We start from the raw sequence: 24,686 nt of genomic DNA, 5'->3' as shown, positions 1-24,686 counted from the left end.
GTTTCTTGTGATGATTCTTGTTGTGATAATTCTTGTTGTGATGATTCTTGTTGTGATGATTCTTGTTGCGATGATTCTTGTTGCGATGATTCTTGTTGCGATGATTCTTGTTGCGATGATTCTTGTTGCGATGATTCTTGTTGCGATGATTCTTGTTGCGATGATTCTTGTTGCGATGATTCTTGTTGCGATGATTCTTGTTGCGATGATTCTTGTTGTGATGATTCTTGTTGTGATGATTCTTGTTGTGATGATTCTTGTTGTGATGATTCTTGTTGCGATGATTCTTGTTGTGATGATTCTTGTTGTGATGATTCTGGTTCTAATGATTCTTGTGATGATTCTTGTTGCAATGATTCTTGCTGTGATGATTCTTGTTCTGATGATTCTTGTTCTGATGATTCTTGTTGCGATGATTCTTGTTGTGATGATTCTTGTTCTGATGATTCTTGCTGCGATGATTCTTGTTGCGATGATTCTTGTTGCGATGATTCTTGTTGCGATGATTCTTGTTGCGATGATTCTTGTTGCGATGATTCTTGTTGCGATGATTCTTGTTGTGATGATTCTTGTTGTGATGATTCTTGTTGTGATGATTCTTGTTGTGATGATTCTTGTTGTGATGATTCTTGTTGTGATGATTCTTGTTGCGATGATTCTTGTTGTGATGATTCTTGTTGTGATGATTGTTGTTGTGATGATTCTTATTGTGATGATTCTTGTTGCGATGATTCTTGTTGCGATAATTGTTGTTGTGATGATTCTTGTTGTGATGATTCTTGTTGTGATGATTCTTGTTGCGATGATTCTTGTTGTGTTGATTCTTGTGAAGATTCTTGTTGTGATGATTCTTGTTGTGATGATTCTTGTGATGATTCTTGTTGCGATGATTCTTGTGATGATTCTTGTTGTGATGATTCTTGTTGTGATGATTCTTGTTGTGATGATTCTTGTTCTGATGATTCTTGTGATGATTCTTGTTGTCATGATTCTTGTTGTCATGATTCTTGTGATGATTCTTGTTGTGATGATTCTTGTTGTGATGATTCTTGTTGTGATGATTCTTGTTCTGTTGATTCTTGTTATGATGATTCATGTTGTGATGATTCTTGTTCTCATGATTGTTGTTGTGATGATTCTTGTTGTGATGATTCTTGTGATGATTCTTGTTGTGATGATTCTTGTGATGATTCTTGTTGTGATGATTCTTGTTGTGATGATTCTTGTTGTGATGATTCTTGTTGTGATGATTCTTGTTGTGATGATTCTTGTTGCGATGATTCTTGTTGTGTTGATTCTTGTTGTGAAGATTCTTGTTGTGATGATTCTTGTTGTGATGATTCTTGTGATGATTCTTGTTGCGATGATTCTTGTTGTGATGATTCTTGTTGTGATGATTCTTGTTGTGATGATTCTTGTTGTGATGATTCTTGTTCTGATGATTCTTGTGATGATTCTTGTTGTGATGATTCTTGTTCTGATGATTCTTGTTCTGATGATTTTTGTTGTGATGATTCTTGTTGTGATGATTCTTGTTCTGATGATTCTTGTGATGATTCTTGTTGCGATGATTCTTGTTGTGATGATTCTTGTTCTGATGATTCTTGTGATGATTCTTGTGATGATTCTTGTTGTGATGATTCTTGTTCTGATGATTCTTGTTGTGATGATTCTTGTTGTGAGGATTCTTGTTGTCATGATTCTTGTGATGATTCTTGTTGTGATGATTCTTGTTGTGATGATTCTTGTTGTGATGATTCTTGTTCTGTTGATTCTTGTTATGATGATTCTTGTTGTGATGATTCTTGTTCTCATGATTCTTGTTGTGATGATTCTTGTTGTGATGATTCTTGTGATGATTCTTGTTGTGATGATTCTTGTGATGATTCTTGTTGTGATGATTCTTGTTGTGATGATTCTTGTTATGATTCTTGTTGTGATGATTCTTGTTGTGATGATTCTTGTTCTAATGATTCTTGTTCTGATGATTCTTGTGATGATTTTTGTTGTGATGATTCTTGTTGTGATGATTCTTGTTGTGATGATTCTTGTTGTGATGATTCTTGTGATGATTCTTGTTGTGAAGATTCTTGTTCTGATGATTCTTGTTGTGATGATTCTTATTGTGATGATTCTTGTTCTGATGGTTATTGTTGTGATGATTCTTGTTGTGATGATACTCGTTGCGATGATTCTTGTTGTGTTGATTCTTGTTGTGAAGATTCTTGTTGTGATGATTCTTGTTCTGCTGATTCTTGTGCTGATTCTTGTTGAGATGATTCTTGTTGTGATGATTCTTGATCTGATGATTCTTGTGATGATTCTTGCGATGATTCTTGTTGTGATGATTCTTGTTCTGATTATTCTTGTTGTGATGATTCTTGTTGTGATGATTCTTGTTGTGATGATTCTTGTTCTGATGATTCTTGTGATGATTCTTGTTGCAATGATTCTTGCTGTGATGATTCTTGTTCTGATGATTCTTGTTGTGATGATTCTTGTTGTGATGATTCTTGTTGTGATGATTCTTGTTCTGATGATTCTTGTTGTGATGATTCTTGTTGCGATGTTTCTTGTGATGATTCTTGTTGTGAAGATTCTTGTTGTGATGATTCTTGTTGTGATGATTCTTGTTGTGATGATTCTTGTGATGATTCTTGTTGCGATGATTCTTGTGGTGATGATTCTTGCTCTGATGTTTCTTGTGATGATTCTTGTTGTGATAATTCTTGTTGTGATGATTCTTGTTGTGATGATTCTTGTTGTGATGATTCTTGTTGTGATGATTGTTGTTGCGATGATTCTTGTTGCGATGATTCTTGTTGCGATGATTCTTGTTGCGATGATTCTTGTTGCGATGATTCTTGTTGCGATGATTCTTGTTGTGATGATTCTTTTTGTGATGATTCTTATTGTGATGATTCTTGTTGTGATGATTCTTGTTGTGATGATTCTTGTTGCGATGATTCTTGTTGCGATGATTCTTGTTGTGATGATTGTTGTTGTGATGATTCTTGTTGTGATGATTCTTGTTGCGATGATTCTTGTTGCGATGATTGTTGTTGTGATGATTCTTGTTGTGATGATTCTTGTTATGATGATTCTTGTTGCGATGATTCTTGTGTTGATTCTTGTTGTGAAGATTCTTGTTGTGATGATTCTTGTTGTGATGATTCTTGTGATGATTCTTGTTGCGATGATTCTTGTGATGATTCTTGTTGTGATGATTCTTGTTGTGATGATTCTTGTTCTGATGATTCTTGTGATGATTCTTGTTGTGATGATTCTTGTTCTGAAGATTCTTGTTCTGATGATTTTTGTTGTGATGATTCTTGTTGTGATGATTCTTGTTCTGATGATTCTTGTGATGATTCTTGTTGCGATGATTCTTGTTGTGATGATTCTTGTTCTGATGATTCTTGTGATGATTCTTGTGATGATTCTTGTTGTGATGATTCTTGTTCTGATGATTCTTGTTGTGATGATTCTTGTTGTGAGGATTCTTGTTGTCATGATTCTTGTGATGATTCTTGTTGTGATGATTCTTGTTGTGATGATTCTTGTTGTGATGATTCTTGTTCTGTTGATTCTTGTTATGATGATTCATGTTGTGATGATTCTTGTTCTCATGATTGTTGTTGTGATGATTCTTGTTGTGATGATTCTTGTTGTGATGATTCTTGTTGTGATGATTCTTGTTGTGATGATTCTTGTTGTGATGATTCTTGTTCTGATGATTCTTGTTCTGATGATTCTTGTGATGATTTTTGTTGTGATGATTCTTGTTGTGATGATTCTTGTTGTGATGATTCTTGTTGTGATGATTCTTGTGATGATTCTTGTTGTGAAGATTCTTGTTCTGGTGATTCTTGTTGTGATGATTCTTGTTGTGATGATTCTTGTTCTGATGGTTATTGTTGTGATGATTCTTGTTGTGATGATACTCGTTGCGATGATTCTTGTTGTGTTGATTCTTGTTGTGAAGATTCTTGTTGTGATGATTCTTGTTCTGATGATTTTTGTGCTGATTCTTGTTGCGATGATTCTTGTTGTGATGATTCTTGTTGTGATGATTTTTGTTCTGATGATTCTTGTGATGATTCTTGTTGCGATGATTCTTGTTGTGATGATTCTTGTTCTGATTATTCTTGTTGTGATGATTCTTGTTGTGATGATTCTTGTTGTGATGATTCTTGTTCTGATGATTCTTGTGATGATTCTTGTTGCAATGATTCTTGCTGTGATGATTCTTGTTCTGATGATTCTTGTTCTGATGATTCTTGTTGTGATGATTCTTGTTGTGATGATTCTTGTTCTGATGATTCTTGTTGTGATGATTCTTGTTGCGATGATTCTTGTGATGATTCTTGTTGTGAAGATTCTTGTTGTGATGATTCTTGTTGTGATGATTCTTGTTGTGATGATTCTTGTTGTGATGATTCTTGTTGTGATGATTCTTGTTGCGATGATTCTTGTGGTGATGATTCTTGCTCTGATGTTTCTTGTGATGATTCTTGTTGTGATAATTCTTGTTGTGATGATTCTTGTTGTGATGATTCTTGTTGCGATGATTCTTGTTGCGATGATTCTTGTTGCGATGATTCTTGTTGCGATGATTCTTGTTGCGATGATTCTTGTTGCGATGATTCTTGTTGCGATGATTCTTGTTGCGATGATTCTTGTTGCGATGATTCTTGTTGCGATGATTCTTGTTGTGATGATTCTTGTTGTGATGATTCTTGTTCTGATGATTCTTGTTCTGATGATTCTTGTTGCGATGATTCTTGTTGTGATGATTCTTGTTGTGGTGATTCTTGTTCTAATGATTCTTGTGATGATTCTTGTTGCAATGATTCTTGCTGTGATGATTCTTGTTCTGATGATTCTTGTTCTGATGATTCTTGTTGCGATGATTCTTGTTGTGATGATTCTTGTTCTGATGATTCTTGTTGCGATGATTCTTGTTGCGATGATTCTTGTTGCGATGATTCTTGTTGCGATGATTCTTGTTGCGATGATTCTTGTTGCGATGATTCTTGTTGCGATGATTCTTGTTGCGATGATTCTTGTTGCGATGATTCTTGTTGCGATGATTCTTGTTGTGATGATTCTTGTTGTGATGATTCTTGTTGTGATGATTCTTGTTGTGCTGATTCTTGTTGTGATGATTCTTGTTGTGATGATTCTTGTTGCGATGATTCTTGTTGTGATGATTCTTGTTGTGATGATTGTTGTTGTGATGATTCTTATTGTGATGATTCTTGTTGCGATGATTCTTGTTGCGATGATTGTTGTTGTGATGATTCTTGTTGTGATGATTCTTGTTGTGATGATTCTTGTTGCGATGATTCTTGTTGTGTTGATTCTTGTGAAGATTCTTGTTCTGATGATTCTTGTTGTGATGATTCTTGTGATGATTCTTGTTGCGATGATTCTTGTGATGATTCTTGTTGTGATGATTCTTGTTGTGATGATTCTTGTTGTGATGATTCTTGTTCTGATGATTCTTGTGATGATTCTTGTTGTCATGATTCTTGTTGTCATGATTCTTGTGATGATTCTTGTTGTGATGATTCTTGTTGTGATGATTCTTGTTCTGTTGATTCTTGTTATGATGATTCATGTTGTGATGATTCTTGTTCTCATGATTGTTGTTGTGATGATTCTTGTTGTGATGATTCTTGTGATGATTCTTGTTGTGATGATTCTTGTGATGATTCTTGTTGTGATGATTCTTGTTGTGATGATTCTTGTTGTGATGATTCTTGTTGTGATGATTCTTGTTCTGATGATTCTTGTTCTGATGATTCTTGTGATGATTTTTGTTGTGATGATTCTTGTTGTGATGATTCTTGTTGTGATGATTCTTGTTGCGATGATTCTTGTTGTGTTGATTCTTGTTGTGAAGATTCTTGTTGTGATGATTCTTGTTGTGATGATTCTTGTGATGATTCTTGTTGCGATGATTCTTGTTGTGATGATTCTTGTTGTGATGATTCTTGTTGTGATGATTCTTGTTGTGATGATTCTTGTTCTGATGATTCTTGTGATGATTCTTGTTGTGATGATTATTGTTCTGAAGATTCTTGTTCTGATGATTTTTGTTGTGATGATTCTTGTTGTGATGATTCTTGTTCTGATGATTCTTGTGATGATTCTTGTTGCGATGATTCTTGTTGTGATGATTCTTGTTCTGATGATTCTTGTGATGATTCTTGTGATGATTCTTGTTGTGATGATTCTTGTTCTGATGATTCTTGTTGTGATGATTCTTGTTGTGAGGATTCTTGTTGTGATGATTCTTGTTGTGATGATTCTTGTTGTGATGATTCTTGTTGTGATGATTCTTGTTCTGTTGATTCTTGTTATGATGATTCATGTTGTGATGATTCTTGTTCTCATGATTGTTGTTGTGATGATTCTTGTTGTGATGATTCTTGTGATGATTCTTGTTGTGATGATTCTTGTGATGATTCTTGTTGTGATGATTCTTGTTGTGATGATTCTTGTTGTGATGATTCTTGTTGTGATGATTCTTGTTGTGATAATTCTTGTTCTGATGATTCTTGTTCTGATGATTCTTGTGATGATTTTTGTTGTGATGATTCTCGTTGTGATGATTCTTGTTGTGATGATTCTTGTTGTGATGATTCTTGTGATGATTCTTGTTGTGAAGATTCTTGTTCTGATGATTCTTGTTGTGATGATTCTTGTTGTGATGATTCTTGTTCTGATGGTTATTGTTGTGATGGTTCTTGTTGTGATGATACTCGTTGCGATGATTCTTGTTGTGTTGATTCTTGTTGTGAAGATTCTTGTTGTGATGATTCTTGTTCTGATGATTCTTGTGCTGATTCTTGTTGCGATGATTCTTGTTGTGATGATTCTTGTTGTGATGATTCTTGTTCTGATGATTCTTGTGATGATTCTTGTTGCGATGATTCTTGTTGTGATGATTCTTGTTCTGATTATTCTTGTTGTGATGATTCTTGTTGTGATGAATCTTGTTGTGATGATTCTTGTTGTGATGATTCTTGTGATGATTCTTGTTGCAATGATTCTTGCTGTGATGATTCTTGTTCTGATGATTCTTGTTCTGATGATTCTTGTTGTGATGATTCTTGTTGTGATGATTCTTGTTCTGATGATTCTTGTGATGATTCTTGTTGCGATGATTCTTGTGATGATTCTTGTTGTGAAGATTCTTGTTGTGATGATTCTTGTTGTGATGATTCTTGTTGTGATGATTCTTGTTGTGATGATTCTTGTTGTGATGATTCTTGTTGCGATGATTCTTGTGGTGATGATTCTTGCTCTGATGTTTCTTGTGATGATTCTTGTGATAATTCTTGTTGTGATGATTCTTGTTGCGATGATTCTTGTTGCGATGATTCTTGTTGCGATGATTCTTGTTGCGATGATTCTTGTTGTGATGATTCTTGTTCTGTTGATTCTTGTTATGATGATTCATGTTGTGATGATTCTTGTTCTCATGATTGTTGTTGTGATGATTCTTGTTGTGATGATTCTTGTGATGATTCTTGTTGTGATGATTCTTGTGATGATTCTTGTTGTGATGATTCTTGTTGTGATGATTCTTGTTGTGATGATTCTTGTTGTGATGATTCTTGTGATGATTCTTGTTGTGATGATTCTTGTGATGATTCTTGTTGTGATGATTCTTGTTGTGATGATTCTTGTTGTGATGATTCTTGTTGTGATGATTCTTGTTGTGATAATTCTTGTTCTGATGATTCTTGTTCTGATGATTCTTGTGATGATTTTTGTTGTGATGATTCTCGTTGCGATGATTCTTGTGGTGATGATTCTTGCTCTGATGTTTCTTGTGATGATTCTTGTGATAATTCTTGTTGTGATGATTCTTGTTGCGATGATTCTTGTTGTGATGATTCTTGTTGTGATGATTCTTGTTGTGATGATTCTTGTTGTGATGATTCTTGTTCTGTTGATTCTTGTTATGATGATTCATGTTGTGATGATTCTTGTTCTCATGATTGTTGTTGTGATGATTCTTGTTGTGATGATTCTTGTGATGATTCTTGTTGTGATGATTCTTGTGATGATTCTTGTTGTGATGATTCTTGTTGTGATGATTCTTGTTGTGATGATTCTTGTTGTGATGATTCTTGTTGTGATAATTCTTGTTCTGATGATTCTTGTTCTGATGATTCTTGTGATGATTTTTGTTGTGATGATTCTCGTTGTGATGATTCTTGTTGTGATGATTCTTGTTGTGATGATTCTTGTGATGATTCTTGTTGTGAAGATTCTTGTTCTGATGATTCTTGTTGTGATGATTCTTGTTGTGATGATTCTTGTTCTGATGGTTATTGTTGTGATGGTTCTTGTTGTGATGATACTCGTTGCGATGATTCTTGTTGTGTTGATTCTTGTTGTGAAGATTCTTGTTGTGATGATTCTTGTTCTGATGATTCTTGTGCTGATTCTTGTTGCGATGATTCTTGTTGTGATGATTCTTGTTGTGATGATTCTTGTTCTGATGATTCTTGTGATGATTCTTGTTGCGATGATTCTTGTTGTGATGATTCTTGTTCTGATTATTCTTGTTGTGATGATTCTTGTTGTGATGAATCTTGTTGTGATGATTCTTGTTGTGATGATTCTTGTGATGATTCTTGTTGCAATGATTCTTGCTGTGATGATTCTTGTTCTGATGATTCTTGTTCTGATGATTCTTGTTGTGATGATTCTTGTTGTGATGATTCTTGTTCTGATGATTCTTGTGATGATTCTTGTTGCGATGATTCTTGTGATGATTCTTGTTGTGAAGATTCTTGTTGTGATGATTCTTGTTGTGATGATTCTTGTTGTGATGATTCTTGTTGTGATGATTCTTGTTGTGATGATTCTTGTTGCGATGATTCTTGTGGTGATGATTCTTGCTCTGATGTTTCTTGTGATGATTCTTGTGATAATTCTTGTTGTGATGATTCTTGTTGCGATGATTCTTGTTGCGATGATTCTTGTTGCGATGATTCTTGTTGCGATGATTCTTGTTGCGATGATTCTTGTTGCGATGATTCTTGTTGCGATGATTCTTGTTGCGATGATTCTTGTTGCGATGATTCTTGTTGCGATGATTCTTGTTGCGATGATTCTTTTTGTGATGATTCTTGTTGTGATGATTCTTGTTGTGATGATTCTTGTTGTGATGATTCTTGTTGCGATGATTCTTGTTGTGATGATTCTTGTTGTGATGATTCTTGTTCTAATGATTCTTGTGATGATTCTTGTTGCAATGATTCTTGCTGTGATGATTCTTGTTCTGATGATTCTTGTTCTGATGATTCTTGTTGTGATGATTCTTGTTGTGATGATTCTTGTTCTGATGATTCTTGTTGCGATGATTCTTGTTGCGATGATTCTTGTTGCGATGATTCTTGTTGCGATGATTCTTGTTGCGATGATTCTTGTTGCGATGATTCTTGTTGCGATGATTCTTGTTGCGATGATTCTTGTTGCGATGATTCTTGTTGCGATGATTCTTGTTGTGATGATTCTTGTTGTGATGATTCTTGTTGTAATGATTCTTGTTGTGATGATTCTTGTTGTGATGATTCTTGTTGTGATGATTCTTGTTGCGATGATTCTTGTTGTGATGATTCTTGTTGTGATGATTGTTGTTGTGATGATTCTTGTTGTGATGATTCTTGTTGCGATGATTCTTGTTGCGATGATTGTTGTTGTGATGATTCTTGTTGTGATGATTCTTGTTGTGATGATTCTTGTTGCGATGATTCTTGTTGTGTTGATTCTTGTTGTGAAGATTCTTGTTGTGATGATTCTTGTTGTGATGATTCTTGTGATGATTCTTGTTGCGATGATTCTTGTGATGATTCTTGTTGTGATAATTCTTGTTGTGATGATTCTTGTTGTGATGATTCTTGTTCTGATGATTCTTGTGATGATTCTTGTTGTCATGATTCTTGTTGTCATGATTCTTGTGATGATTCTTGTTGTGATGATTCTTGTTGTGATGATTCTTGTTGTGATGATTCTTGTTCTGTTGATTCTTGTTATGATGATTCATGTTGTGATGATTCTTGTTCTCATGATTGTTGTTGTGATGATTCTTGTTGTGATGATTCTTGTGATGATTCTTGTTGTGATGATTCTTGTGATGATTCTTGTTTTGATGATTCTTGTTGTGATGATTCTTGTTGTGATGATTCTTGTTGTGATGATTCTTGTTCTGATGATTCTTGTTGTGATGATTCTTGTGTTGATGATACTTGTGATGATTTTTGTTGTGATGATTCTTGTTGTGATGATTCTTGTTGTGATGATTCTTGTTGCGATGATTCTTGTTGTGTTGATTCTTGTTGTGAAGATTCTTGTTGTGATGATTCTTGTTGTGATGATTCTTGTGATGATTCTTGTTGCGATGATTCTTGTTGTGATGCTTCTTGTTGTGATGATTCTTGTTGTGATGATTCTTGTTGTGATGATTATTGTTCTGAAGATTCTTGTTCTGATGATTTTTGTTGTGATGATTCTTGTTGTGATGATTCTTGTTCTGATGATTCTTGTGATGATTCTTGTTGCGATGATTCTTGTTGTGATGATTCTTGTTCTGATGATTCTTGTGATGATTCTTGTGATGATTCTTTTTGTGATGATTCTTGTTCTGATGATTCTTGTTGTGATGATTCTTGTTGTGAGGATTCTTGTTGTCATGATTCTTGTGATGATTCTTGTTGTGATGATTCTTGTTGTGATGATTCTTGTTGAGATGATTCTTGTTCTGTTGATTCTTGTTATGATGATTCATGTTGTGATGATTCTTGTTCTCATGATTGTTGTTGTGATGATTCTTGTTGTGATGATTCTTGTGATGATTCTTGTTGTGATGATTCTTGTTGTGATGATTCTTGTTGTGATGATTCTTGTTGTGATGATTCTTGTTCTGATGATTCTTGTTCTGATGATTCTTGTGATGATTTTTGTTGTGATGATTCTTGTTGTGATGATTCTTGTTGTGATGATTCTTGTTGTGATGATTCTTGTGATGATTCTTGTTGTGAAGATTCTTGTTCTGATGATTCTTGTTGTGATGATTCTTGTTGTGATGATTCTTGTTCTGATGGTTATTGTTGTGATGATTCTTGTTGTGATGATACTCGTTGCGATGATTCTTGTTGTGTTGATTCTTGTTGTGAAGATTCTTGTTGTGATGATTCTTGTTGTGATGATTCTTGTTCTGATGATTCTTTTGATGATTCTTGTTGTGTTGATTCTTGTTGTGATGATTCTTGTTGTGATGATTCTTGTTGCGATGATACTTGTTCTGATGATTCTTGTGCTGATTCTTGTTGCGATGATTCTTGTTGTGATGATTCTTGTTGTGATGATTCTTGTTCTGATGATTCTTGTGAAGATTCTTGTTGCGATGATTCTTGTTGTGATGATTCTTGTTCTGATTATTCTTGTTGTGATGATTCTTGTTGTGATGATTCTTGTTCTGATTATTCTTGTGATGATTCTTGTTCTGATGATTCTTGTGATGATTCTTGTTGCAATGATTCTTGCTGTGATGATTCTTGTTCTGATGATTCTTGTTCTGATGATTCTTGTTGTGATGATTCTTGTTGTGATGTTTCTTGTTCTGATGATTCTTGTTGTGATGATTCTTGTTGCGATGATTCTTGTGATGATTCTTGTTGTGAAGATTCTTGTTGTGATGATTCTTGTTGTGATGATTCTTGTTGTGATGATTCTTGTTGTGATGATTCTTGTTGTGATGATTCTTGTTGCGATGATTCTTGTGGTGATGATTCTTGCTCTGATGTTTCTTGTGATGATTCTTGTTGTGATAATTCTTGTTGTGATGATTCTTGTTGCGATGATTCTTGTTGTGATGATTCTTGTTGCGATGATTCTTGTTGCGATGATTCTTGTTGCGATGATTCTTGTTGCGATGATTCATGTTGCGATGATTCTTGTTGCGATGATTCTTGTTGCGATGATTCTTGTTGCGATGATTCTTGTTGCGATGATTCTTGTTGTGATGATTCTTGTTGTGATGATTCTTGTTGTGATGATTCTTGTTGTGATGATTCTTGTTGCGATGATTCTTGTTGTGATGATTCTTGTTGTGATGATTCTTGTTCTAATGATTCTTGTGATGATTCTTGTTGCAATGATTCTTGCTGTGATGATTCTAGTTCTGATGATTCTTGTTCTGATGATTCTTGTTGTGATGATTCTTGTTGTGATGATTCTTGTTCTGATGATTCTTGTTGCGATGATTCTTGGTGCGATGATTCTTGTTGCGATGATTCTTGTTGTGAGGATTCTTGTTGTCATGATTCTTGTGATGATTCTTGTTGTGATGATTCTTGTTGTGATGATTCTTGTTCTGTTGATTCTTGTTATGATGATTCATGTTGTGATGATTCTTGTTCTCATGATTGTTGTTGTGATGATTCTTGTTGTGATGATTCTTGTGATGATTCTTGTTGTGATGATTCTTGTGATGATTCTTGTTGTGATGATTCTTGTTGTGATGATTCTTGTTGTGATGATTCTTGTTCTGATGATTCTTGTTCTGATGATTCTTGTGATGATTTTTGTTGTGATGATTCTTGTGATGATTCTTGTTGTGATGATTCTTGTGATGATTCTTGTTGTGAAGATTCTTGTTCTGATGATTCTTGTTGTGATGATTCTTGTTGTGATGATTCTTGTTCTGATGGTTATTGTTGTGATGATTCTTGTTGTGATGATACTCGTTGCGATGATTCTTGTTGTGTTGATTCTTGTTGTGAAGATTCTTGTTGTGATGATTCTTGTTCTGATGATTCTTGTGCTGATTCTTGTTGCGATGATTCTTGTTGTGATGATTCTTGTTGTGATGATTCTTGTTCTGATGATTCTTGTGATGATTCTTGTTGCGATGATTCTTGTTGTGATGATTCTTGTTCTGATTATTCTTGTTGTGATGATTCTTGTTGTGATGATTCTTGTTGTGATGATTCTTGTTCTGATGATTCTTGTGATGATTCTTGTTGCGATGATTCTTGTGATGATTCTTGTTGTGAAGATTCTTGTTGTGATGATTCTTGTTTTGATGATTCTTGTTGTGATGATTCTTGTTGTGATGATTCTTGTTGCGATGATTCTTGTGGTGATGATTCTTGCTCTGATGTTTCTTGTGATGATTCTTGTTGTGATAATTCTTGTTGTGATGATTCTTGTTGCAATGATTCTTGTTGCGATGATTCTTGTTGCGATGATTCTTGTTGCGATGATTCTTGTTGCGATGATTCTTGTTGCGATGATTCTTGTTGCGATGATTCTTGTTGCGATGATTCTTGTTGCGATGATTCTTGTTGCGATGATTCTTGTTGCGATGATTCTTGTTGTGATGATTCTTGTTGTGATGATTCTTGTTGTGATGATTCTTGTTGTGATGATTCTTGTTGCGATGATTCTTGTTGTGATGATTCTTGTTGTGATGATTCTTGTTCTACTGATTCTTGTGATGATTCTTGTTGCAATGATTCTTGCTGTGATGATTCTTGTTCTGATGATTCTTGTTCTGATGATTCTTGTTGTGATGATTCTTGTTGTGATGATTCTTGTTCTGATGATTCTTGTTGCGATGATTCTTGTTGCGATGATTCTTGTTGTGATGATTCTTGTTCTGATGATTCTTGTGATGATTCTTGTGATGATTCTTGTTGTGATGATTCTTGTTCTGATGATTCTTGTTGTGATGATTCTTGTTGTGAGGATTCTTGTTGTCATGATTCTTGTGATGATTCTTGTTGTGATGATTCTTGTTGTGATGATTCTTGTTGTGATGATTCTTGTTCTGTTGATTCTTGTTATGATGATTCATGTTGTGATGATTCTTGTTCTCATGATTGTTGTTGTGATGATTCTTGTTGTGATGATTCTTGTGATGATTCTTGTTGTGATGATTCTTGTGATGATTCTTGTTGTGATGATTCTTGTTGTGATGATTCTTGTTGTGATGATTCTTGTTGTGATGATTCTTGTTCTGATGATTCTTGTTCTGATGATTCTTGTTCTGATGATTCTTGTTCTGATGATTCTTGTGATTATTTTTGTTGTGATGATTCTTGTTGTGATGATTCTTGTTGTGATGATTCTTGTGATGATTCTTGTTGTGAAGATTCTTGTTCTGATGATTCTTGTTGTGATGATTCTTGTTGTGATGATTCTTGTTCTGATGGTTATTGTTGTGATGATTCTTGTTGTGATGATACTCGTTGCGATGATTCTTGTTGTCTTGATTCTTGTTGTGAAGATTCTTGTTGTGATGATTCTTGTTCTGATGATTCTTGTGCTGATTCTTGTTGCGATGATTCTTGTTGTGATGATTCTTGTTGTGATGATTCTTGTTCTGATGATTCTTGTGATGATTCTTGTTGCGATGATTCTTGTTGTGATGATTCTTGTTCTGATTATTCTTGTTGTGATGATTCTTGTTGTGATGATTCTTGTTGTGATGATTCTTGTTCTGATGATTCTTGTGATGATTCTTGTTCTGATGATTCTTGTGATGATTCTTGTTGCAATGATTCTTGCTGTGATGATTCTTGTTCTGATGATTCTTGTTCTGATGATTCTTGTTGTGATGATTCTTGTTGTGATGATTCTTGTTCTGATGATTCTTGTTGTGATGATTCTTGTTGCGATGATTCTTGTGATGATTCTTGTTGTGAAGATTCTTGTTGTGATGATTCTTGTTGTGATGATTCTTGTTGTGATGATTCTTGTTGTGATGATTCTTGTTGTGATGATTCTTGTTGCGATGATTCTTGTGGTGATGATTCTTGCTCTGATGTTTCTTGTGATGATTCTTGTTGTGATAATTCTTGTTGTGATGATTCTTGTTGTGATGATTCTTGTTGTGATGATTCTTGTTGCGATGATTCTTGTTGCGATGATTCTTGTTGCGATGATTCTTGTTGCGATGATTCTTGTTGCGATGATTCTTGTTGCGATGATTCTTGTTGCGATGATTCTTGTTGCGATGATTCTTGTTGTGATGATTCTTGTTGTGATGATTCTTGTTGTGATGATTCTTGTTGTGATGATTCTTGTTGCGATGATTCTTGTTGTGATGATTCTTGTTCTAATGATTCTTGTGATGATTCTTGTTGCAATGATTCTTGCTGTGATGATTCTAGTTCTGATGATTCTTGTTCTGATGATTCTTGTTGTGATGATTCTTGTTGTGATGATTCTTGTTCTGATGATTCTTGTTGCGATGATTCTTGTTGCGATGATTCTTGTTGCGATGATTCTTGTTGTGAGGATTCTTGTTGTCATGATTCTTGTGATGATTCTTGTTGTGATGATTCTTGTTGTGATGATTCTTGTTGTGATGATTCTTGTTCTGTTGATTCTTGTTATGATGATTCATGTTCTGATGATTCTTGTTCTCATGATTGTTGTTGTGATGATTCTTGTTGTGATGATTCTTGTGATGATTCTTGTTGTGATGATTCTTGCGATGATTCTTGTTGTGATGATTCTTGTTGTGATGATTCTTGTTGTGATGATTCTTGTTGTGATGATTCTTGTTGTGATGATTCTTGTTCTGATGATTCTTGTTCTGATGATTCTTGTGATGATTTTTGTTGTGATGATTCTTGTTGTGATGATTCTTGTTGTGATGATTCTTGTTGTGATGATTCTTGTGATGATTCTTGTTGTGAAGATTCTTGTTCTGATGATTCTTGTTGTGATGATTCTTGTTGTGATGATTCTTGTTCTGATGGTTATTGTTGTGATGATTCTTGTTGTGATGATACTCGTTGCGATGATTCTTGTTGTGTTGATTCTTGTTGTGAAGATTCTTGTTGTGATGATTCTTGTTCTGATGATTCTTGTGCTGATTCTTGTTGCGATGATTCTTGTTGTGATGATTCTTGTTGTGATGATTCTTGTTCTGATGATTCTTGTGATGATTCTTGTTGCGATGATTCTTGTTGTGATGATTCTTGTTCTGATTATTCTTGTTGTGATGATTCTTGTTGTGATGATTCTTGTTCTGATGATTCTTGTTCTGATGATTCTTGTGATGATTCTTGTTCTGATGATTCTTGTGATGATTCTTGTTGCAATGATTCTTGCTGTGATGATTCTTGTTCTGATGATTCTTGTTCTGATGATTCTTGTTGTGATGATTCTTGTTGTGATGATTCTTGTTCTGATGATTCTTGTTGTGATGATTCTTGTTGCGATGATTCTTGTGATGATTCTTGTTGTGAAGATTCTTGTTGTGATGATTCTTGTTGTGATGATTCTTGTTGTGATGATTCTTGTTGTGATGATTCTTGTTGCGATGATTCTTGTGGTGATGATTCTTGCTCTGATGTTTCTTGTGATGATTCTAGTTGTGATAATTCTTGTTGTGATGATTCTTGTTGTGATGATTCTTGTTGCGATGATTCTTGTTGCGATGATTCTTGTTGCGATGATTCTTGTTGCGATGATTCTTGTTGCGATGATTCTTGTTGCGATGATTCTTGTTGCGATGATTCTTGTTGCGATGATTCTTGTTGCGATGATTCTTGTTGCGATGATTCTTGTTGTGATGATTCTTGTTGTGATGATTCTTGTTGTGATGATTCTTGTTGCGATGATTCTTGTTGTGATGATTCTTGTTGTCATGATTCTTGTTCTGATGATTCTTGTGATGATTCTTGTGATGATTCTTGTTGTGATGATTCTTGTTCTGATGATTCTTGTTGTGATGATTCTTGTTGTGAGGATTCTTGTTGTCATGATTCTTGTGATGATTCTTGTTGTGATGATTCTTGTTGTGATGATTCTTGTTGTGATGATTCTTGTTCTGTTGATTCTTGTTATGATGATTCATGTTGTGATGATTCTTGTTCTCATGATTGTTGTTGTGATGATTCTTGTTGTGATGATTCTTGTGATGATTCTTGTTGTGATGATTCTTGTGATGATTCTTGTTGTGATGATTCTTGTTGTGATGATTCTTGTTGTGATGATTCTTATTGTGATGATTCTTGTTCTGATGATTCTTGTTCTGATGATTCTTGTGATGATTTTTGTTGTGATGATTCTTGTTGTGATGATTCTTGTTGTGATGATTCTTGTTGTGATGATTCTTGTGATGATTCTTGTTGTGAAGATTCTTGTTCTGATGATTCTTGTTGTGATGATTCTTGTTGTGATGATTCTTGTTCTGATGGTTCTTGTTGTGATGATTCTTGTTGTGATGATTCTTGTTGTGATGATTCTTGTTGTGATGATTCTTGTTCTGATGATTCTTGTTCTGATGATTCTTGTGATGATTTTTGTTGTGATGATTCTTGTTGTGATGATTCTTGTTGTGATGATTCTTGTTGTGATGTTTCTTGTGATGATTCTTGTTGTGAAGATTCTTGTTCTGATGATTCTTGTTGTGATGATTCTTGTTGTGATGATTCTTGTTCTGATGGTTCTTGTTGTGATGATTCTTGTTGTGATGATACTCGTTGCGATGATTCTTGTTGTGTTGATTCTTGTTGTGAAGATTCTTGTTGTGATGATTCTTGTTCTGATGATTCTTGTGCTGATTCTTGTTGCGATGATTCTTGTTGTGATGATTCTTGTTGTGATGATTCTTGTTCTGATGAATCTTGTGATGATTCTTGTTGCGATGATTCTTGTTGTGATGATTCTTGTTCTGATTATTCTTGTTGTGATGATTCTTGTTGTGATGATTCTTGTTGTGATGATTCTTGTTCTGATGATTCTTGTGATGATTCTTTTTGTGATGATTCTTGTTGTGATGATTCTTGTTCTGATGATTCTTGTGATGATACTTGTTCTGATGATTCTTGTGATGATTCTTGTTGCAATGATTCTTGCTGTGATGATTCTTGTTCTGATGATTCTTGTTCTGATGATTCTTGTTCTGATGATTTTGTTGAGATGATTCTTGTTCTGATGATTCTTGTTGTGATGATTCTTGTTGCGATGATTCTTGTGATGATTCTTGTTGTGAAGATTCTTGTTGTGATGATTCTTGTTGTGATGATTCTTGTTGTGATGATTCTTGTTGTGATGATTCTTGTTGTGATGATTCTTGTTGCGATGATTCTTGTGGTGATGATTCTTGCTCTGATGTTTCTTGTGATGATTCTTGTTGTGATAATTCTTGTTGTGATGATTCTTGTTGTGATGATTCTTGTTGTGATGATTCTTGTTGCGATGATTCTTGTTGCGATGATTCTTGTTGCGATGATTCTTGTTGCGATGATTCTTGTTGCGATGATTCTTGTTGCGATGATTCTTGTTGCGATGATTCTTGTTGCGATGATTCTTGTTGCGATGATTCTTGTTGCGATGATTCTTGTTGTGATGATTCTTGTTGTGATGATTCTTGTTGTGATGATTCTTGTTGTGATGATTCTTGTTGCGATGATTCTTGTTGTGATGATTCTTGTTCTGATGATTCTTGTGATGATTCTTTTTGTGATGATTCTTGTTGTGATGATTCTTGTTCTGATGATTCTTGTGATGATACTTGTTCTGATGATTCTTGTGATGATTCTTGTTGCAATGATTCTTGCTGTGATGATTCTTGTTCTGATGATTCTTGTTCTGATGATTCTTGTTCTGATGATTTTGTTGAGATGATTCTTGTTCTGATGATTCTTGTTGTGATGATTCTTGTTGCGATGATTCTTGTGATGATTCTTGTTGTGAAGATTCTTGTTGTGATGATTCTTGTTGTGATGATTCTTGTTGTGATGATTCTTGTTGTGATGATTCTTGTTGTGATGATTCTTGTTGCGATGATTCTTGTGGTGATGATTCTTGCTCTGATGTTTCTTGTGATGATTCTTGTTGTGATAATTCTTGTTGTGATGATTCTTGTTCTGATTATTCTTGTTGTGATGATTCTTGTTGTGATGATTCTTGTTGTGATGATTCTTGTTCTGATGATTCTTGTGATGATTCTTTTTGTGATGATTCTTGTTGTGATGATTCTTGTTCTGATGATTCTTGTGATGATACTTGTTCTGATGATTCTTGTGATGATTCTTGTTGCAATGATTCTTGCTGTGATGATTCTTGTTCTGATGATTCTTGTTCTGATGATTCTTGTTCTGATGATTTTGTTGAGATGATTCTTGTTCTGATGATTCTTGTTGTGATGATTCTTGTTGCGATGATTCTTGTGATGATTCTTGTTGTGAAGATTCTTGTTGTGATGATTCTTGTTGTGATGATTCTTGTTGTGATGATTCTTGTTGTGATGATTCTTGTTGTGATGATTCTTGTTGCGATGATTCTTGTGGTGATGATTCTTGCTCTGATGTTTCTTGTGATGATTCTTGTTGTGATAATTCTTGTTGTGATGATTCTTGTTGTGATGATTCTTGTTGTGATGATTCTTGTTGCGATGATTCTTGTTGCGATGATTCTTGTTGCGATGATTCTTGTTGCGATGATTCTTGTTGCGATGATTCTTGTTGCGATGATTCTTGTTGCGATGATTCTTGTTGCGATGATTCTTGTTGCGATGATTCTTGTTGCGATGATTCTTGTTGTGATGATTCTTGTTGTGATGATTCTTGTTGTGATGATTCTTGTTGTGATGATTCTTGTTGCGATGATTCTTGTTGTGATGATTCTTGTTGTGATGATTCTTGTTCTAATGATTCTTGTGATGATTCTTGTTGCAATGATTCTTGCTGTGATGATTCTATTTCTGATGATTCTTGTTCTGATGATTCTTGTTGTGATGATTCTTGTTGTGATGATTCTTGTTCTGATGATTCTTGTTGCGATGATTCTTGTTGCGATGATTCTTGTTGCGATGATTCTTGTTGTGAGGATTCTTGTTGTCATGATTCTTGTGATGATTCTTGTTGTGATGATTCTTGTGATGATTCTTGTTGTGATGATTCTTGTTCTGTTGATTCTTGTTATGATGATTCATGTTGTGATGATTCTTGTTCTCATGATTGTTGTTGTGATGATTCTTGTTGTGATGATTCTTGTGATGATTCTTGTTGTGATGATTCTTGTGATGATTCTTGTTGTGATGATTCTTGTTGTGATGATTCTTGTTGTGATGATTCTTGTTGTGATGATTCTTGTTGTGTTGATTATTGTTGTGATGATTCTTGTTGTGATGATACTCGTTGCGATGATTCTTGTTGTGATGATTCTTGTGATGATTCTTGTTGTGAAGATTCTTGTTCTGATGATTCTTGTTGTGATGATTCTTGTTGTGATGATTCTTGTTCTGATGGTTATTGTTGTGATGATTCTTGTTGTGATGATACTCGTTGCGATGATTCTTGTTGTGTTGATTCTTGTTGTGAAGATTCTTGTTGTGATGATTCTTGTTCTGATGATTCTTGTGCTGATTCTTGTTGCGATGATTCTTGTTGTGATGATTCTTGTTGTGATGATTCTTGTTCTGATGATTCTTGTGATGATTCTTGTTGCGATGATTCTTGTTGTGATGATTCTTGTTCTGATTATTCTTGTGATGATTCTTCTTGTGATGATTCTTTTTGTGATGATTCTTGTTCTGATGATTCTTGTGATGATTCTTGTTCTGATGATTCTTGTGATGATTCTTGTTGCAATGATTCTTGCTGTGATGATTCTTGTTCTGATATTCTTGTTCTGATGATTCTTGTTGTGATGATTCTTGTTGTGATGATTCTTGTTCTGATGATTCTTGTTGTGATGATTCTTGTTGCGATGATTCTTGTGATGATTCTTGTTGTGAAGATTCTTGTTGTGATGATTCTTGTTGTGATGATTCTTGTTGTGATGATTCTTGTTGTGATGATTCTTGTTGTGATGATTCTTGTTGCGATGATTCTTGTGGTGATGATTCTTGCTCTGATGTTTCTTGTGATGATTCTTTTTGTGATAATTCTTGTTGTGATGATTCTTGTTGTGATGATTCTTGTTGTGATGATTCTTGTTGCGATGATTCTTGTTGCGATGATTCTTGTTGCGATGATTCTTGTTGCGATGATTCTTGTTGCGATGATTCTTGTTGCGATGATTCTTGTTGCGATGATTCTTGTTGCGATGATTCTTGTTGCGATGATTCTTGTTGCGATGATTCTTGTTGTGATGATTCTTGTTGTGATGATTCTTGTTGCGATGATTCTTGTTGTGATGATTCTTGTTGTGATGATTCTTGTTCTAATGATTCTTGTTGCAATGATTCTTGCTGTGATGATTCTTGTTCTGATGATTCTTGTTCTGATGATTCTTGTTGTGATGATTCTTGTTGTGATGATTCTTGTTCTGATGATTCTTGTTGTGATGATTCTTGTTGCGATGATTCTTGTTGTGATGATTCTTGTTGTGATGATTCTTGTTATGATGATTCTTGTTCTGATGATTCTTGTTGTGATGATTCTTGTTCTGATGATTCTTGTTCTGATGATTCTTGTTGTGATGATTCTTGCTCTGATTTTTCTTGTGATGATTCTTGTTGTGATAATTCTTGTTGTGATTATTCTTGTTGTGATGATTCTTGTTGTGATGATTCTTGTTGCGATGATTCTTGTTGCAATGATTCTTGTTGCGATGATTCTTGTTGCGATGATTCTTGTTGCGATGATTCTTGTTGCGATGATTCTTGTTGCGATGATTCTTGTTGCGATGATTCTTGTTGCGATGATTCTTGTTGTGATGATTCTTGTTGTGATGATTCTTGTTGTGATGATTCTTGTTGTGATGATTCTTGTTGCGATGATTCTTGCTGTGATGATTCTTGTTCTGATGATTCTTGTTCTGATGATTCTTGTTGTGATGATTCTTGTTGCGATGATTCTTGTTGCGATGATTCTTGTTGTGATGATTCTTGTTGTGATGATTCTTGTTGTGATGATTCTTGTTGTGATGATTCTTGTTGTGATGATTCTTGTTATGATGATTCTTGTTGCGATGATTCTTGTTGTGATGATTCTTGTTGTGATGATTGTTGTTGTGATGATTCTTGTTGTGATGATTCTTGTTGCGATGATTCTTGTTGCGATGATTGTTGTTGTGATGATTCTTGTTGTGATGATTCTTGTTGTGATGATTCTTGTTGCGATGATTCTTGTTGTGTTGATTCTTGTTGTGAAGATTCTTGTTGTGATGATTCTTGTTGTGATGATTCTTGTGATGATTCTTGTTGTGATGATTCTTGTTGTGATGATTCTTGTTGTGATGATTCTTGTTGTGATGATTCTTGTTGTGATGATTCTTGTTCTGATGATTCTTGTGATGATTCTTGTTGTGATGATTCTTGTTCTGAAGATTCTTGTTCTGATGATTTTTGTTGTGATGATTCTTGTTGTGATGATTCTTGTTCTGATGATTCTTGTGATGATTCTTGTTGCGATGATTCTTGTTGTGTTGATTCTTGTTCTGATGATTCTTGTGATGATTCTTGTGATGATTCTTGTTGTGATGATTCTTGTTCTGATGATTCTTGTTGTGATGATTCTTGTTGTGATGATTCTTGTTGTGATGATTCTTGTTCTGTTGATTCTTGTTATGATGATTCATGTTGTGATGATTCTTGTTCTCATGATTCTTGTTGTGATGATTCTTGTTGTGATGATTCTTGTGATGATTCTTGTTGTGATGATTCTTGTGATGATTCTTGTGATGATTCTTGTTGTGATGATTCTTGTTGTGATGATTCTTGTTGTGATGATTCTTGTTGTGATGATTCTTGTTCTGATGATTCTTGTTCTGATGATTCTTGTGATGATTTTTGTTGTGATGATTCTTGTTGTGATGATTCTTGTTGTGATGATTCTTGTTGTGATGATTCTTGTTGTGAAGATTCTTGTTCTGATGATTCTTGTTGTGATGATTCTTGTTGTGATGATTCTTGTTCTGATGGTTATTGTTGTGATGATTCTTGTTGTGATGATACTCGTTGCGATGATTCTTGTTGTGTTGATTCTTGTTGTGAAGCTTCTTGTTGTGATGATTCTTGTTCTGATGATTCTTGTGCTGATTCTTGTTGCGATGATTCTTGTTGTGATGATTCTTGTTGTGATGATTCTTGTTCTGATGATTCTTGTTGTGATGGTTCTTGTTGTGATGATTCTTGTTGTGATGATTCTTGTTCTGATGATTCTTGTGATGATTCTTGTTGCAATGATTCTTGTTGTGATGATTCTTGTTGTGATGATTCTTGTTGTGATGATTCTTGTTGTGATGGTTCTTGTTGTGATGATTCTTGTTCTGATGATTCTTGTTGTGATGATTCTTGTTGCGATGATTCTTGTGATGATTCTTGTTGTGAAGATTCTTGTTGTGATGATTCTTGTTGTGATGATTCTTGTTGTGATGATTCTTGTTGTGATGATTCTTGTTGTGATGATTCTTGTTGCGATGATTCTTGTGGTGATGATTCTTGCTCTGATGTTTCCTGTGATGGTTCTTGTTGTGATAATTCTTGTTGTGATGATTCTTGTAGTGATGATTATGGTTGTGATGATTCTTGTTGTGATGATTCTTGTTGCGATGATTCTTGTTGCGATGATTCTTGTTGCGATGATTCTTGTTGCGATGATTCTTGTTGCGATGATTCTTGTTGCGATTATTCTTGTTGCGAAGATTCTTATTGCGATGATTCTTGTTGTGATGATTCTTGTTGTGATGATTCTTTTTGTGATGATTCTTGTTGTGATGATTCTTGTTGTGATGATTCTTGTTGTGATGATTCTTGTTGCGATGATTCTTGTTGTGATGATTCTTGTTGTGATGATTCTTGTTGTGATGATTCTTGTTGTGATGATTCTTGTAGCGATGATTCTTGTTGCGATGAATGTTGTTGTGATGATTCTTGTTGTGATGATTCTTGTTGTGATGATTCTTGTTGTGATGATTCTTGTTGTGAGGATTCTTGTTATGATGATTGTTGTTGTGATGATTCTTGTTGTGATGATTCTTTTTCTGATAATTCTTGTTGTGATGATTGTTGTTGTGATGATTCTTTTTGTGATGATTCTTATTGTGATGATTCTTGTTGTGATGATTCTTGTTGTGATGATTCTTGTTGTGATGATTCTTGTTGTGATGATTCTCGTTCTGATGATTCTTGTTCTGATGATTCTTGTTCTGATGATTCTTGTGATGATTCGTGTTGTGATGATTCTTGTTGTGATGATTCTTGTGATGATTCTTGTTGCGATGATTCTTGTGATGATTCTTGTTGTGAAGATTCTTGTTGTGATGATTCTTGCGATGATTCTTGTTGTGATGATTCTTGTTGTGATGATTCTTGTTGTGATGATTCTTGTTGTGTTGATTCTTGTTGTGAAGATTCTTGTTGTGATGATTCTTGTTCTGATGATTCTTGTGCTGATTCTTGTTGCGATGATTCTTGTTGTGATGATTCTTGTTGTGATGATTCTTGTTCTGATGATTCTTGTGATGATTCTTGTTGCGATGATTCTTGTTGTGATGATTCATGTTCTGATTATTCTTGTTGTGATGATTCTTGTTGTGATGATTCTTGTTGTGATGATTCTTGTTCTGATGATTCTTGTGATGATTCTTGTTGCAATGATTCTTGTTGTGATGATTCTTGTTGTGATGATTCTTGTTCTGATGATTCTTGTTGTGATGGTTCTTGTTGTGATGATTCTTGTTGTGATGAT

Source organism: Somniosus microcephalus, chromosome 1 (genome assembly GCF_052327205.1).
Source record: "Somniosus microcephalus isolate GS21.2 chromosome 1, FLI_Smic_1.0, whole genome shotgun sequence".
In the NCBI taxonomy this organism is placed as follows: domain Eukaryota; kingdom Metazoa; phylum Chordata; class Chondrichthyes; order Squaliformes; family Somniosidae; genus Somniosus; species Somniosus microcephalus.
This window is presented reverse-complemented; position numbering follows the sequence as displayed.